The sequence below is a fragment of the Pipistrellus kuhlii genome, unplaced genomic scaffold (assembly GCF_014108245.1).
Source record: "Pipistrellus kuhlii isolate mPipKuh1 unplaced genomic scaffold, mPipKuh1.p scaffold_m20_p_17, whole genome shotgun sequence".
NCBI lineage: Eukaryota > Metazoa > Chordata > Mammalia > Chiroptera > Vespertilionidae > Pipistrellus > Pipistrellus kuhlii.
The window spans coordinates 24,008,605-24,024,125 of record NW_023425482.1 but is presented as its reverse complement, the minus strand read 5'-3'; the positions used below and the strand labels follow the sequence as shown (position 1 = coordinate 24,024,125).

General features: G+C 38.0%; 1 pseudogene; it reads right to left on the bottom strand.

The window, feature by feature from the left end:
- Positions 1-9,260: 9,260 nt before the first annotated feature.
- LOC123652514 lies at positions 9,261-10,058 on the bottom strand (annotated as a pseudogene).
- Between the last annotated feature and the right edge of the window lie 5,463 nt (positions 10,059-15,521).

The window sequence follows — 15,521 nt, the reverse complement described above, 5'->3', positions numbered from 1 at the left end:
TTTCCTCAGCCCAGCCTGCACTCTTTCCAGTCAGGGACCCCCCCTTGGGGGATGTCTGACTGTCAGTTTAGGCCTGATTCCTGTTTTTTTTTTGGGGGGGGGTTGTAAAAGATTAAATACTTACACTGATAAAAAAATTATAATTCTATCAGGTGCCAATATTTATGCGTATTTTATATATTTAACTAGAGGCCTGATGCATGAAATTTGTGCAGGGGTCTTGGCCCATGCAGCCTTGGTGGCTTCCCTTAGCTCTCACAGCCCCAGCTTTGTCCAGAAGGTTGTTTGGCTGCCTGGCCTAATTAGCATATTATGCTTTTATTATTATAGATCTTGCCTATATTATTATGTTTTACATTATGTGATGTTTACATTTCATATATTTTAATTTTAACAATCTTTTTTGGTCTTTCCTTTTCTTTTTTTTTCTAATATATTTTCATTGATTTTTAGAGAGAGGAAGAGAACAGGATAAAGAGAGAGGAAGGGAGAAGAATAGAGAGACAGAAACATTGATGAGAGAGAAACATAATCAATCAGCTTCCTTCTGTATGCCCCCTATGAGGATCAAGCCTGCAACCTGGGCATGTGCCTTGACAGGGAATTGAACTGGTGACCACTTGATTCATGAGTCAATGCTCAACCACTGAACCATACCAGCAGGACTGGTCTTTATTTCTATGACATTAAATGTGGCATTTAAATCTTAGTTATATAATAATAAGTATGAGCAAACAGTCTTCTAATAGTTAGTTCCAAATAAATTACATATATTGTATATATATATATATATATATATATATATATATATATATATATATATATATATATGGTAGGCAGCTAAGTAATTGCGGATTTTTTAAAGAAAATCAAAGACAATTTTTTCATGGAACTAAATAACTTTATTCTGTAATGTATTGCCCATTTTGATCAATGACCTTTTGCCATCTTTCAGGCAGCATCATAATCCAACGTTCAAAAAACTTCTGGTTTTTATTAGCAAAAAACTGAATCAGGTACGATTTGACATCATCATCATTATTGAAATTTTTACCATTCAAGGAGTTTTGTAAAGATCGAAACAAAAAGTAATCAGATGGTGCAAGGTCAGGACTATATGGTGGATGTGGCAAAACATCCCAACCAAGCTCCATTAATTTTTGCCGAGTGACCAAAGATGTGTGTGGCCTTGCATTGTCATGATGGAATACAACACCTTTTCGATTTGTCAATTCGGGCCGCTTTTCTTCAACTGCATTGTTTAATTTCGTTAATTGTTCAATGTAGACATCAGAATTGATCGTTCGGTTGGGTGGTAAGAGTTCAAAGTAGACAATTCCTTTGTAATCCTACCAAACTGATAACAAAACCTTCTTTTGATGAATATCAGCTTTTGATGTTGTTTGAGTTGGTTCACCTGGCCTGCTCCACGATCTTTTCCGCTTGATATTGTTGTAAACAACCCATTTTTCATCGCCAGTTATCAGTCGTTTTAAAAATGGATCATTTTCATTACGTTTCTTTAGCAAATCGCAGCTGCTAATGCGTTGCGTTAACTGTGATTCTTTCAGTTCGTGAGGAACCCATGTATCGAGTTTTTGAACATAGCCAAGTTGTTTTAAGTGATTTTCAATGCATGTATGTGATACATGAAGCTTCTCTGCAATCTCACGTGTTGTACTGTGACAGTCCGAATTGATTATTGCTTTGATTAGGGCGTCATCAACTTCAACTGGACGACCAGAGCGTTTTTCATCTTTGAGTGAAAAATCACCAGAACGAAATTTGGCAAACCAATTTTGACACTGCCGTTCTTTTAAGGCTTCGTCACCATAAACAGCACATAACTTTTTATGAGCTTGCGATGCGTTTTTCCCTTTGCGGAAATAAAAAAGCAAAATATGACGAAAATGTTCCTTTTGATTTTCCATTTTTCAACGAACGCCAAACGAAAACTACAAAACAGATCAAAAAACTTTTTTTACTGATTAACAGCTGAATAGCCAACTATCAAATAACAAAATGTGTTTTACATTTGTACTACGTCTGCAAACCTAAAAATTCAACTGAAGCCATATATGTGTGAAACCCACAATTACGTAGTTGCCGACTCTCTCTCTCTCTCTCTCTCTCTCTCTCTCTCTCTCTATATATATATATATATATATATATATATATATATATATATATATAATCTAATATTACAGATGATTTGTAATGTTTGAACTAATATAAATTTACCAAGCCATCTTTATGATATCTAACAAAAATGTGCATATTTATTTGAAATGACTAAATTGCTTTACATTTATACACTAAGAGCAATTCTCATCAAAAGCTAAGTTTTAAAAAAGGCTTTATCATTTTATTGTTTATTCTTGGAAGAAGAAAATAAAACCACATTATCACAGTTGCAAGAAACAGCTAAAGGGTCTATGGCCTTTAGTGGCCATCTCTAACTTGAGTCCTCTTTGAACTCCCCCTGCCCCTCCCAGCAAGTTCATGGTCACTATCCCAGCCTCCCAGTAAAGGGCAGGATGAAGCCTGTGTTGCTTTCTCTCATCATCACTACCATCATCACCAAAGTTATAGAATATGCATAATTATGGGGCCCCAGGAACCGTGTGTGTGTGTGTGTGTGTGTGTGTGTGTGTGTGTGTGTAATTTCTTTGTTTATTGTGTTTGGATGAATCATCCAAGAAGCAGACACCAAGATAGAAATAAACTTGAAGAAACTTTAGAGCAGTGGTTCTCAACCTTTCTAATGTTGTGACCCTTTAATACAGTTCCTCATGTTGTGGTGATCCCCAACCATAAAATTATTTTCATTGCTACTTCATAACTGTAATTTTGCTACTGTTATGAATTATAATGTAAATATCTGTGTTTTTCCATGGTCTTAGGCTCTGCAGGTCTAATTAACTGAGGCTTGAGATTGGACTTGTGAGATAAAATATTGGACTTGTTGATAACCACTGATGTAGAGCCTAAAACCATTGGAAAACAGATATTTACAATGACTATTCATGAACAGTAGCAAAATTACAGTTATGAAGTTGCAACGAAAATAATTTTATGGTTGGGGGTCATCACAACACGAGGAGCTGTATTAAAGGGTCACAGCATTAGAAAGGTTGAGAACCACTGCTTTAGAGGAAAGGCCTGTGTCAGACCAAATGAGGAGGGAGCTGGGAAGGCCCAGAGCCATTAGGCAGCCATGGAATTCTGTCTCTGAGAGATGGAGGGAGCTGGGGAATTTGGCAGAAAGATCCTGAATTGCCATACACCCTAAAAAAAGATTTGGCAAGATCTTCAGGGCATCCTTTAACCAAAATGGGCTGTTTGATGAGTTCTATTTTTCCAGGAAATAGACTTTTTTTTTTTCTTTTTAGTAAAGACTTTTGTAAAAAAAAAAAAATATATATATATATATATATATATATATATATAGATAGATAGATAGATATATATATATATGCCAAATGGTGTCCTTAGTGGCCTGAAGTCCACCCTTCCAATACTTAGCTCCAAACAAAGTCTCACTAATAACATCTACAAATATTATTTATTTAATTTTTTCACTCCAGGCAGCTGGAAGCGAAAGGACCATCATGTGACTTCATTTCCATATTGCTGTTAGGGCAAACTCACTCCCCACAATCCTTTTTTCTTTCCTTTTTCTCCCTGTCATGGCAGAAAAAAATATCAAACAATCTGTTAATGAGCATTTGGTGAAGTGTAATGAATACAGTCTAATTTACTAATTGAGGCTCATTCCACAACTCTCCACTAATAAGCTTCTTAATGTGCTTAACTGCAAGTGTCCAAAATAGTTATTGAGATGTGTGGAAATTTCCCACTCTGTATGTTAAAATTTTGATAATGTTGCAGTTTGATTAATTGAGAGAAAACGTTTTATGTTTCACTCACAAAAAGGAAAACATAAAAGCAGGACTATCATACAATTACATCTTGTAGAAGGAACTAAATGGCAAGTGACATTAGCCAAATGAATAAAGCATTTTTTGAAATAACTTTCGGTCCAATAGGGCACTGACTTCAGTTTTTATGCAATGCTTCACAGGAAGAGATTAACCAAAGAATTTATAGGCACATATGCCTAACCCATAGGCACAGACAATAGAGTGGTCAAAACCTGGTGTGTGTGTGGGGGAAGTGGGGTGTGAGGGGTTATGGGAGAAAAATTGGGGGCATCCATAATACTTTCAACAATAAAGATAAATTTTTATTAACTCACATTAAGGCATTTTCTAATTATCATGTTTAAGCAATATAACAAATATATTAGTTAATATTTTAACAATTATAGAAAGCCAGAAAGATAAATTCACCTTTTCTAGTTTCAAATTTATTTTTGTCACTTTCAGTATTTGTTTACCCTTTGTGTGTGTGTGTCTCTCTCTTTTACCTCATCATTGTGCTTCCTTCTTAACAGATTTCATTTCTGTGAAATTAAGAAAAATTTCTCAAAATATGGTCCATCCCCACGCCCTCGAAAGACATGCATAGATCCTTCTAGCTTCCTTGCGTTAATATTGATGAATTCTGTTTAGCTGTGATTGGGTGATTCCTTAAGTAATCATTGTGAAAGGGGGTGATACACTCTGATTGTGCTGGCCTAAGTCACATGACCCCCTCTGCAACTGGGTGTAGATTCATCACTCAAACTACAACACTAGAGGTGGGAACCTTTTGAGAGCAAAGGTAAAAATTTGGGGAGGCTAGAGATTGAGTCATGTGGTATATGGGTATGGCTAAAATTTATTTTTGGAGCAATCATAACTCTCTTGTTTTCACCTTGCTGTGCCATTTTAAGAAATGAAGTACACAGGTTTCCCTAAACGATGTGGGACAATTTTCCTCAAGAAAAAAAAAAAAAAAGTGCCGGGACCAGTTTAGCTCAATGGATAGAGCGTCAGCTTGGGGACTGAAGGGACCCGGGTTCGATTCCGGTCAAGGGCATGTACCTTGGTTGCGGGCATATCCCCGGTAGGGGGTGTGCAAGAGGCAACTGATCGATGACTCTCTCTCATCGATGTTTCTAACTCTCTATCTCTCTCCCTTCCTCTCTGTACAAAAATCAATAAAATATATTTAAAAAAAAGTAAGTAATGTTCTCTTCAATATCTCTATAATATATTGTGAAGCTCTAAGAAAAAAAATAGTTAATATGAATTACTAATGTTTCCACACAGTGATGAGATTCTCATCATACTGAAGGCAAATAATTTTCTTTTTGCATTCATTTTGTCCCCATTTTCATAGATTTTTCTAGAACAACTCAATCCCTGGCAAGAGGTAAAGAAAGTTGTCTCTAGTTCATTTCCTGTTCTATCTGCCCCAGGACTTTGTTTGAGTCCAAACCTCCCACTCACCAGCTACAGGAGAGAAGTCAGTATATTTCAAGAAGTTTAAAAATCCTTTAGATTAGTGTGCACAATCAGCAAGCAATTTGTAATTGCCAAGAAAACCCAACAGGCATAATTATGCCTATTTATAGACACATTTATTGGCAGAATGTATTTTCATTTCTGGATATCGACAGGAAGGACAGCTTTAAATTAGACAATGCCACTTATCACAAATGGGTGTGGCATGGATGTGGGAGGGCAATTGGGGAATGAAAGAGATTCATTAAATATTATAAAGAAATTCAGTGTTTATCAAAGACTATGGACCAAGAGCCAAGAAACTAAATCTGCTCCTATGTAACAATGCTGCTAAAGACAATTCACTTAGCATATCGGACCTCATTTTATCTAACGTGCAAATAAAGGTTTTTATACCAGAGTTCTTTCTCATCTCTGCTGGCTTTATCATGTTTCTTGCCATGTCATAAGGGTGCCATGGCATGTTTTTGTATTTAAATTTATTATTTCTTAAAATGTGGCTTTCCTCTTTTTCTCACTTCTTTCTAATATCAAATTCAAAAATGTATTCCCTATTCCTCCCAGATATCAGGGCTAAAATTGGATGTTAAGAATCAATGTCGGCATTTATTATGGCAATGAAAAAGAAGTATTTTTAAATATTGGCAAGGTGCAAAAGACATTTTAATATAAGTAAGCATATTATAGACATTTAGATTCATATACATAAATGAGCACAGTTGTTTTTTTTTTCTTTTTTCATGGGATAAGATAAAGTTGCACTATTGGGGCAAAAAACATTATTTGTCCTATAGACCAGTCACAAACATGTTAACAAGAAAATCACTCTCAAACTGGCAAAGCAATGAAGAGGTATCCATACTTATTAGACATCCACATTGTGGGCGATTTCTGAATATTCTTAAAACAATGATCTGACTTTCTCAGTAAAGACTGCTTAAACTTTAATAGAGGCCAATGCCTATTTGTCTTTGGACATGTGATCAGAGTGGTTTAAAGAGGTAGGAGATGTCAAGCCCTACTGGTCATGTGATGGACACTGGTTCTCATGAGAAGACTATTGGGTGATAGCAATATCTATAATAGATAAAGATATCCTATAAAAAAGGTTCATCTTCCAGTGTTTACTTCTCAAAAATGGTAACAACACACAAACTCAAAGCAATGAAAAAAATGAATGACTGGACACATGAGACTTGACCTACTCAAGGAATCAAAGTATATTGGTATATAAATGGATTTCTAATACAATTTGAATGAGTTGGTTCTTGAGGCAGTCACCAGCAATCTCTCACCCATCAAGCAAAACATTTCCAAGTGTTAATTGCAAAGGCAATTGGAAATAATGGAACTAACATTTGACATCAGAACTATTAGGCTCAAATTCTGATACTCACATTTACCAGCTGGTCAACCTGAACAATTTGGCCTTTCTAAGTTTGTGTTTCCTTCTCCATAAAATGGGAATAGTAATTATGAATTCCCAGGGTCTCTATGATGATTATATTGAAATTATATAAGATAATGCATGCAGAGTACATTAAATATATTTTGGGTATTTATTTCTCTATGGTTTATAGGAAGAGAGTCCTTTCACATAATATGATTCTTAAAGTGTAAAAGAACCTATATAAAAAAACACATCTATATATATAAAAGACTAAATGACCAAATGACCAAACGACTGAATGACCAGTTGTTCAGGCTCTATGATGTGCACTGACAACCAGAGGACAGACACTCAATGCACAGGATCGGGTTCCCTCCTGTCTGGATTGGGCCTATGGGGGTAGGGCCAAAACCGGCTACCTGACATCCTCCAAGGGGTTCCAAATTGTGAGAATGCGCAGGCCAGGCTGAGGGACCCCACTGGTGCAAGAATTTGTGCACCTGGCCTCTAGTAATATAACAAAACAATCTATCTATCTATCTATCTATCTATCTATCATGGATTGAATGTTTTGTCTCCTCAAAATTTATTTTGAAGCTGTAACCAGCCCATCTCCCATTATTATATAGTATTTGGAGATAGGGCTTTGGGAGGTAATTAGGTCATAAGGTTAGGGCCCTCATAATGGGATAAGTGGCCTTATAAAAGGAAGAAGTGATATTCACTCGCACTCATGCGCGCTCTTTCTCTCTCTCTCTCTCTCTCTCTCTCTCTCTCTCTCTCTCTCTCTCTCTCTCTCTCTCTCCATGCACAAAGAAAAGGCCACATTTAAACATGTAAGAAGGTGTCTACCACAAGCCAGGGAAAGAGCCATCACTAGTTTGATGTAAGAGTTCCCAACCTCCAGTAAAGATATGTTGTTTAAGTCACCCAGTCTATGGTATTTTGTTATAGCAGCCTAAGTAGATGCATACAACACATAATAACTTTTCTTCAAAATGCCAGTAACATATCTCTCCATTCCGTCACCATAATGGGGGAACCTTATTACACAAAAATCACATAATGAAATCATCTCTAAAATATGCCAATGATCTATGAGTTTTCTTTATGTCAACCTTTGAGCCAGGAAACTGCCCTTTTAGCAATTCAGAACCAGTGGGAATATTCACTATTTCACACATCTGTGATAGGAGCTTACCTTTTTCCTCTTGAATTTCACTATTTGATACTAACCTAGTACATAGCAGGTATACAATAAACGTCTGTTACATCTAACAAGTGAATTAATACATTTAGGTAGCCTTTCAGCATATCCTTTAATAAGGCTGGAATTTATTATTATTTACAAAAAAAAAAATACCCCAACATACTTAAAAGGAAAGACAGAGGGTTTAATCCTAGGTGGGGACTCCTGAATGTGTACCAAACATTGTTCTAAAGAAATGGCTTTCAGAGACCAGTCCCAACAACAGCAGTGTCAGCATTATCTGGGACATTTGTTAGAAATTCAAATTCAGGAACCCAACAGCAAACCTGCTGAGTCAGAAATTTTCAGATTAGGGCCTACCAACCTGAGTTAAGAAGCTGCCAGGCGATTCTGGTGTCGGCACCCCTGAGAACCACTGTCCTACAACTTTCTCTCTTGGCTCCTGCCCATGACTCATGCGCGTTAGGACGATATACTGTAGTGTCAGAAGTCCAGACAAGAGACTCCCCACTGTCCCTAAGGAGACCTTTTCTCCACCGTGGTGAGGACTGGCTTGGCGTGGCTTGTTGGGAAAATCTCATTTTACCAATAAAAAATAATGATCTCTGGCTGATGTAATGACTCCTATCAATCATGTTAACAACCCTGGCGAAAGGTTATCTTGGTAATTTATCTGTACCCACTGCTTCTCTCGGTGACCCAGACATTTAGAGATGCAGTTGCAAATGGGAGATTAGAACAATTTGGAGCAGAGTGATCACCGAGGGAGCACAGTTGTCCTCCCAGCTGAGGGGGAGGCAGCAGGGTCATTTGTTGAAGAACATGACCTGGGACTTTTTGCAACAGAACGAAGCCACCTGATATATCCTCCAGAGCCGTGTGCAACCCTACTGTCTAAGAGCAGTAGAGCGCTTATGAGCTCCAGGCATTTCACTTATTCAACCAATAGGAACACACCTATGTATATATGCATCTCAAGGGGTTTAAGTCCCTTAAAGTGTACTTGTGATTGCTAAGACAACTCAATCAGAGCTAGAGTACAATCCTGATTTCACAATGGCAGCCTTGTGCACACGTTATGGTGTGGGAGAAAGAGAAGGGACTGTGCAAGCATCTGAACATAAAGTTCTTAGTTACTCTCATGTGATCAAGAGTGAATTTCGAAGTCTTTCACATTTGCTGTTTATTCATCTACACAATTAGAGTTGCGGTCTCCACTTCTTTGAGGTGCTATGATGATATAAAACATTCACAGCGTATAGGCCTCAAATGTGTTCTCTTTTTCTTCTTTACCTTCTTTCCTGCTAGAGAGTGAAATGACTCTATCAAATGAGATTTGGAGCCTCAAGTCTAGGTTGAATGTAAGACCCAGAGATTTTCAAGTGCACATACTGTTTTTGCCTAGTGTAGCTAGATATTATAGGTAAATGCAATCCCTTCCCCCAACTACATTTTTTTAAGGATAGAGAACAAAACACTCATAGAAATAGGATGACGTATATATGAAATCCCTATCACCTAGAATAGAGGTTATTGTGGTTCTTTCATGAATGAGATGTGTATTGAGCTAGAACATTGAAAAACAGACACTGAAGTAACTTGGAGAAAATAAAGTTTTTTTTTTTGTTGTTGTTTTTTTTAAAGTTGAGGAGGGGTAAAATAGCTGATCTGTGCTTAGTATTTCTAACTCTGTTGGGGATGGGGGAAGCACCCTATTTAATAAAGAGGAAATATACTAATAGACTATCATGCTCTCACAAAGATGGAGATGCCCACAGCCAATAAGGGGGGAATATATTAGAATCAGAATCTAAGAGGACAGAGAAGAGAGTGCCTGATTCAATTCAGCTCTTCCACAGCCAGGCCAGGGGCAAGGACTGCTTCAGTGTCTCTGCCTTCGCTTTGTGACGACCAAGGTAGACAGGTATTGGCTGCATGCAACTTTGAACTTCATAATCACCTTATTTTTCTTGATCTTGACAGCATTGGCATCTTTTCGTCTGGCTGTGAGCAGAAAGTCCTTGATGTCCTCAATTTCTCCAGGCATAACCACAGGGCAAGCAGGAGAGTGGCTGGCATGGCAGCAGTGAGAAGAGAGGGCAGAAAAGAAAGAGATTCCCATTTGCCAGCAGTTAATCCCTCATCTAGAGGAAACTGGGTACCTTTGAGAATTTATTTTGAATATGACTATGTATTACAATCCGGTACTGTTATTACTGTGGATGCCAAGAAGTCTGATATTTGGACAGTAGGACCCTCTTCCAGCTGATCCCTGTGCCTTTTGATCCATCTCTGGTTTTCTTTGTTCATGTCCTGCTTTCACACATAGTTATTCCCCATCCCACTTTGTTTCATATATTTTGGGTCACTTGGATTTCTCCTTCATCTATGTGCTAAAGGGATGAGTTTTGGGTAGTTGTGTTTGTCCTTCCCATCCTCCCTCCCCACCCCCAAATGGTTGCTGTATGTCACAAAGTTTTTGGGTGTTTGAAATGCAGCAACATAAAATAGTTCATTCACATCAAATATTTCCAAGTAGGTTTTGCTACATGTGACAGTGAATTCGTGGAGTCAACTTGACTGGGCCAAGGAACACCCAGAGAGCTGATGAAGTCACTTCTGTGTGTGTCTGTGAGGGTGTTTCTGGAAGAGATTCGCATTTGGATGGGTGGGCTGAGTAAACCAGATGTTTCTCCCCAAGGTGGGGGGGCAGCACTCAACTCACTGAGGGCCTGGATAGAACAGAAAGGCAGAGGAAGGCTGAATCCATCCTTTGCCTGACTGTTGGAGCTAAGACTTCAGTCTCTGCTCTTAACATCCCTGGTTCTCAAGTCTTCAAGACCCTGAGTGGAATGTGCACGGCTCTCTAGCTGTTTAACTTTCAAGCCCGGTACCAAAGGCTTTCCTGGATCTCTGGCTTGCAGACAGCTAATTGAGGGACAACTCAGCCTCCATAATGGCATTAGCCAATACTTTATCATAAATCTCTTTATATACTGATATATTTCAATTTATAATTGTCCAATTTGTCATCCAACTCTTGTTTGTGTGTGTGTGTGTGTATATATATATATGTGTGTGTGTGTGTGTGTGTGTATACACACACACACACACACACACACACATAGGTATGTATCTAGCTTTATCTATATGTCTCTATTGATTTATGTATAACCTCTTTTGTTCTGTTTCTATGAGAACCCTGACTACTTTGTGAACGTTAAAATCTAGGGAAAGCATTACTCTAGAGATATAAGTGTAAAAGTCATCAAAACATAAATAGTAATCAAAGCAATGCTGGAGGAAGAAACAATCCACGGGGAGAGTCAGTGGAAGTGAGTAGAAATGAGACTAGAAATGAGCATAAGAGACAGACAATTAAATAGTTACCCACAAACATTTTACCTACTCTAGCAGAAATATTTACAGATGTTAGAGCTGTAAAGAAGAGGCAATTGCTTATCTTGTCTGGGCAGATCACAGATGGCTGGAAAGGGAAATTATGCTCAAACATAGTTTGAAGGTTGACTGAAAAAAAATCACCAAATGAAATGGCAGAGGAATGAAGCAGTGTGCTCAGTAGGAATGGTGCAGAAAAGACGGTCAGCTCTGCAACTGAATTTGCTGTTTCTTTCAGAATCTGGAATTGTCACTGGGAGAAGGTTGCCCAGCCAAAAAACACAGTCCCCAGATACACGTCTTGTGAACTCATGCTTACCAAAGGGAGGTGAACTTAAGGGATATATGTCACTTCCGGGCCAGAATTTGAAGAATTATGTTGTTTTTTATTTGTTTGTTTGTTTGCTATTATTGCTGTTGTTGTTGGTCCATTGTCTTTATCTTGGTTAGAAGAGAAATCTGTGAGCCTGGGAACCGGAATTACCACGTGGACATAATTCCTGTGCTAACCAGGGACACCCTCAGTTACAGTTTCATGAAGAAAAAGTGAAATTCTGTTTTGTGAAGCCGGGGACATTTTATGACTTATTTGTAGCAGGCCAGGGCATTAGCCTCCTCTGCAGCTATCCTCCATTGTTTTAGGATAGGGTAGAGGGTATTCCAGAAATATGGGAGACGAGATAGAGAGTTCACAGGAATCAGATGCCCAGGGTTTGACTTGTCTCTGAACTCAACACATTTTCTTAAAGACAAGCAGCAAATTGGCAAGATCAAGTTTCTCTTTTGAGAAGTCAGCACAGAAAATCATCTTATTGCCTTTTTTAGCCCACTTTCCCTCCCCTTGAACACAGAGTATCATTGCAAGTGCAGTCTTTTTGCACGCATTTGCCACTCATGCCTATGTCATTTTTATCTTAGTCTGTCTCTATTGTCCTCTTGCAGAAAGTGAGAGTCAGGGAGAAGTCTCATTTTTAAAATGCAAGAAAACCTACCGTGAACTTCTAATAACCCCCAGATGCGCAAGCTTAGATGCTGCAGAAGTTTGATTTATTAAATGGTAGAATAATAGTTCCTTTTTCCCCCCAACTGAACTTATTAGCGCAAGGCTCACACTGTGAAGAAGAAAGTAACGAGTGAAACGGAACCTTTTGATATCTCTGTTGTGTGCGTGGGTAAATGAACGGGAAGAAAAGGAGAAGACCTTCAAGCATCTTAGCTACATTTTGTACAATGGGACGCGGTACATAAGGACTTCTTGTTGAACTGTAATTATAACAGAGCCACCTTTACAAACACGAATACTGGGGAGGCTAATTAGGAACCGACAATAGGCAAATATTATTCTCTTAATTAGATCTTCTGTTGGAAATGCCGCTTTGTTCTTGCCTCTCCAGCGTGAATGACATTTGAATCATAACAGTGTCTCACAGAAGGGCCTTTCAGGGATGCAAAAGACAGACGCGGTGTCGCAGGCCGTGAATGCCTTTTCAAATCTTTTGCTAATCTGGAGTCAATGAAATGCAGTCCCCAAAACAGCTGCTTTTGCTGATTTGTATACTCGCATAATTAGAGCTGGAAGTGTTCAGTCTGCACATTTTCAGTATTCATATATTTTGATAGTTCTTGTGCCGCAGAGTATGTTTTCGATAGCTGGTAATTATCTTGTGGTTGGAACGCTCAACATTGGGTTAGGGTGAGGGATCTAGAGGGCAAGGGCAAGTGGATGGTTTTATCAGGTCCAGCCATTCCCCATCGTTCAATCCCACCTTCCTCCCTCCCTCCCTTCTTCTTGATTATTTCTATTTAGCATATACATTTTAAAAGAAATGAGAGAAGAGAAAGATCTGCTGAGAAGGTCTTAGTATATTGTGTGAGGTGCATCCATGAGGGGAGGTAGAACAGGATCTATCATTATTGAGATGATGATGATGTAGACACTTCCGTCTAAGCCAGTGGTTCTCAACCATTCTAATGCTGAGACCCTTTATTACAGTTCCTCATGTTGTGGTGACCCCCAACTATAAAATTATTTTCGTCGCTACTTCATGACTGTAATTTTATGGTAGGGGTCACCACAACACGAGGAACTGTATTGAAGGGTAGTGGCATTAAAAAGGTTAGAACTACTGCTCCCTTGAAACAGCCTCTGGAACACATGCTCAGACACTTGCAGTATGATGTGGGAGGGTCGTGGCCATCTCCCTTGCATAATAAACACACATGCCACTGGGGACAAGAAAGCAGAAATATGCTACCTATTTTGATTAAGATTTGGTTAAACCGGCATGTATTATGCAGCTGAGGTCCTCTGTGAGTAAAATTCAGAGAAGTGATGTTACTATTAAATTACTATTAAGAAGTGATGTTACTATCTTAAAGTATAAGAAACAATGGCAATTTTCACCTGATGCTCAGTTGCTAAAAACTACATCTTAAATGAATTTATTGATATATACATACCCCAGAGCTCAGCAAAGATGTGTAAAAATATAATATTCTGAAATTCACAAAATAACTTCCACTTTCGCGTCACCTTAATAGTGATTGGTCCCATACAGTAAGTATATATCTAGCAAGCTTTAACTGTAGAAACTGAATATATTTGAGAGTATGACGGAAGTTAACAGTCTCCAAGAATCCCTAAAAATATATTTTTTAGATTTTTACTTAAATATTGTAAGCTGCAGAGTTGTTATCTATAATATTGTTACAATAAAATGTGAGGCATTGCCCTGGCTGGTGTGGCTCAGCTGTTTGGGCATCATTTCTTGCACCAAAAGGTTGCTGGTTTGATTCCCTGTAAGGGCTCTGTCCCTGGTGGGGGCATGCAGAAGGCAGCTTAATGGTGTTTCTCTCTCTCTCTCCCTCCTTCTCCCTTCCTCTCTCCCTAAAAATCAATTAATATTTAAAAATGTGCCAGGTAGTTATAATAATGATAAATGACATGTTTATGAGGTAAAGTGGAATTTTTCTCAGAGTATGATGGATTAAATAATTTTTATATTAGGCATCATTCTAAGGTCCTTGATGGACATAAAGTTAAGTAAGATGTACTAAATATGAACTACTGAAATTTCATTTTATATTTTAAAACAAAAATAGCACATTCATATAATTTGAGAAACATATACAGATAGATCATTAATATCTAGATAGTAAGACAATAGAATGAGGTGTACTATGAAAATATAGGTGTAGACTAAAATAGATTCTATTTGCCTGGGATGGGTTCGATTTGGGTAGTTTCATGTAAAAAGTCTTTTAGTTTTGTAAAGTATTTTTTCAGCTGGGAAATTAACTCTGTAAAACGTTAAACTAATTATTTAAGGTGGGGAGAGTATTCCAGTAAAGACAATTATCTTATTTCATATGATACTGCATTAAACTATTTCCATGGCCAGTAAAATATTTTCTTCAAAAGCATGCAGATATATCACATATTATATAGATGGATATACTTGTGGCTTATTGCAGCCCAACATTTGAATATTTGGGTAGGCTGCATAATATTAAGTAATAAAAATGGATTCAAATACTGATATGCCACATTCTATCATTTTGCATTTGGGCTAATATTTTTTTTTAAATGTTACAAATAGCTTCTCTCTCCCTCTCTCCCTCCCTCTCTCCCTCCTTTCCCTTCCTTCCTTTCCTTCCCTTTCCCTTCCTTTCCCTCCTTCTTTCTTCTTTCTTTCTTTCTTTCTTTCTTTCTTTCTTTCTTTCTTTCCTTCTCTCCTCTCTCTCTCTCTCTCTCTCTCTCTCTCTCTCTCTCTCTCTCTCTCTCTCTCTCTCTCTTTCTTTCTTTTTTTGTACCTTCCTTTCTTTCACCAAATTTTTACTCAGCATCTACCCTAAGCTAGCCACTTTCCAAGAATATGTAAGTGAATAAACCAAAACACTTATTTCTCAGGCACTCCCAGTCCATTAGGAATGAGTCATGCAAACACAGACACTAAAATGAATGTAAAAATGGCATATTGGGACAGGACTGATTGAGGTGGGGGTCACAGGTGATTTTTGAGCAAGGTATCAGAAGACAGTATGACTATTCCAAGAGACAAGGACATTCCTGACCGAGGGAACACCAGAACTAGGAGGAAGAACCAGAGCC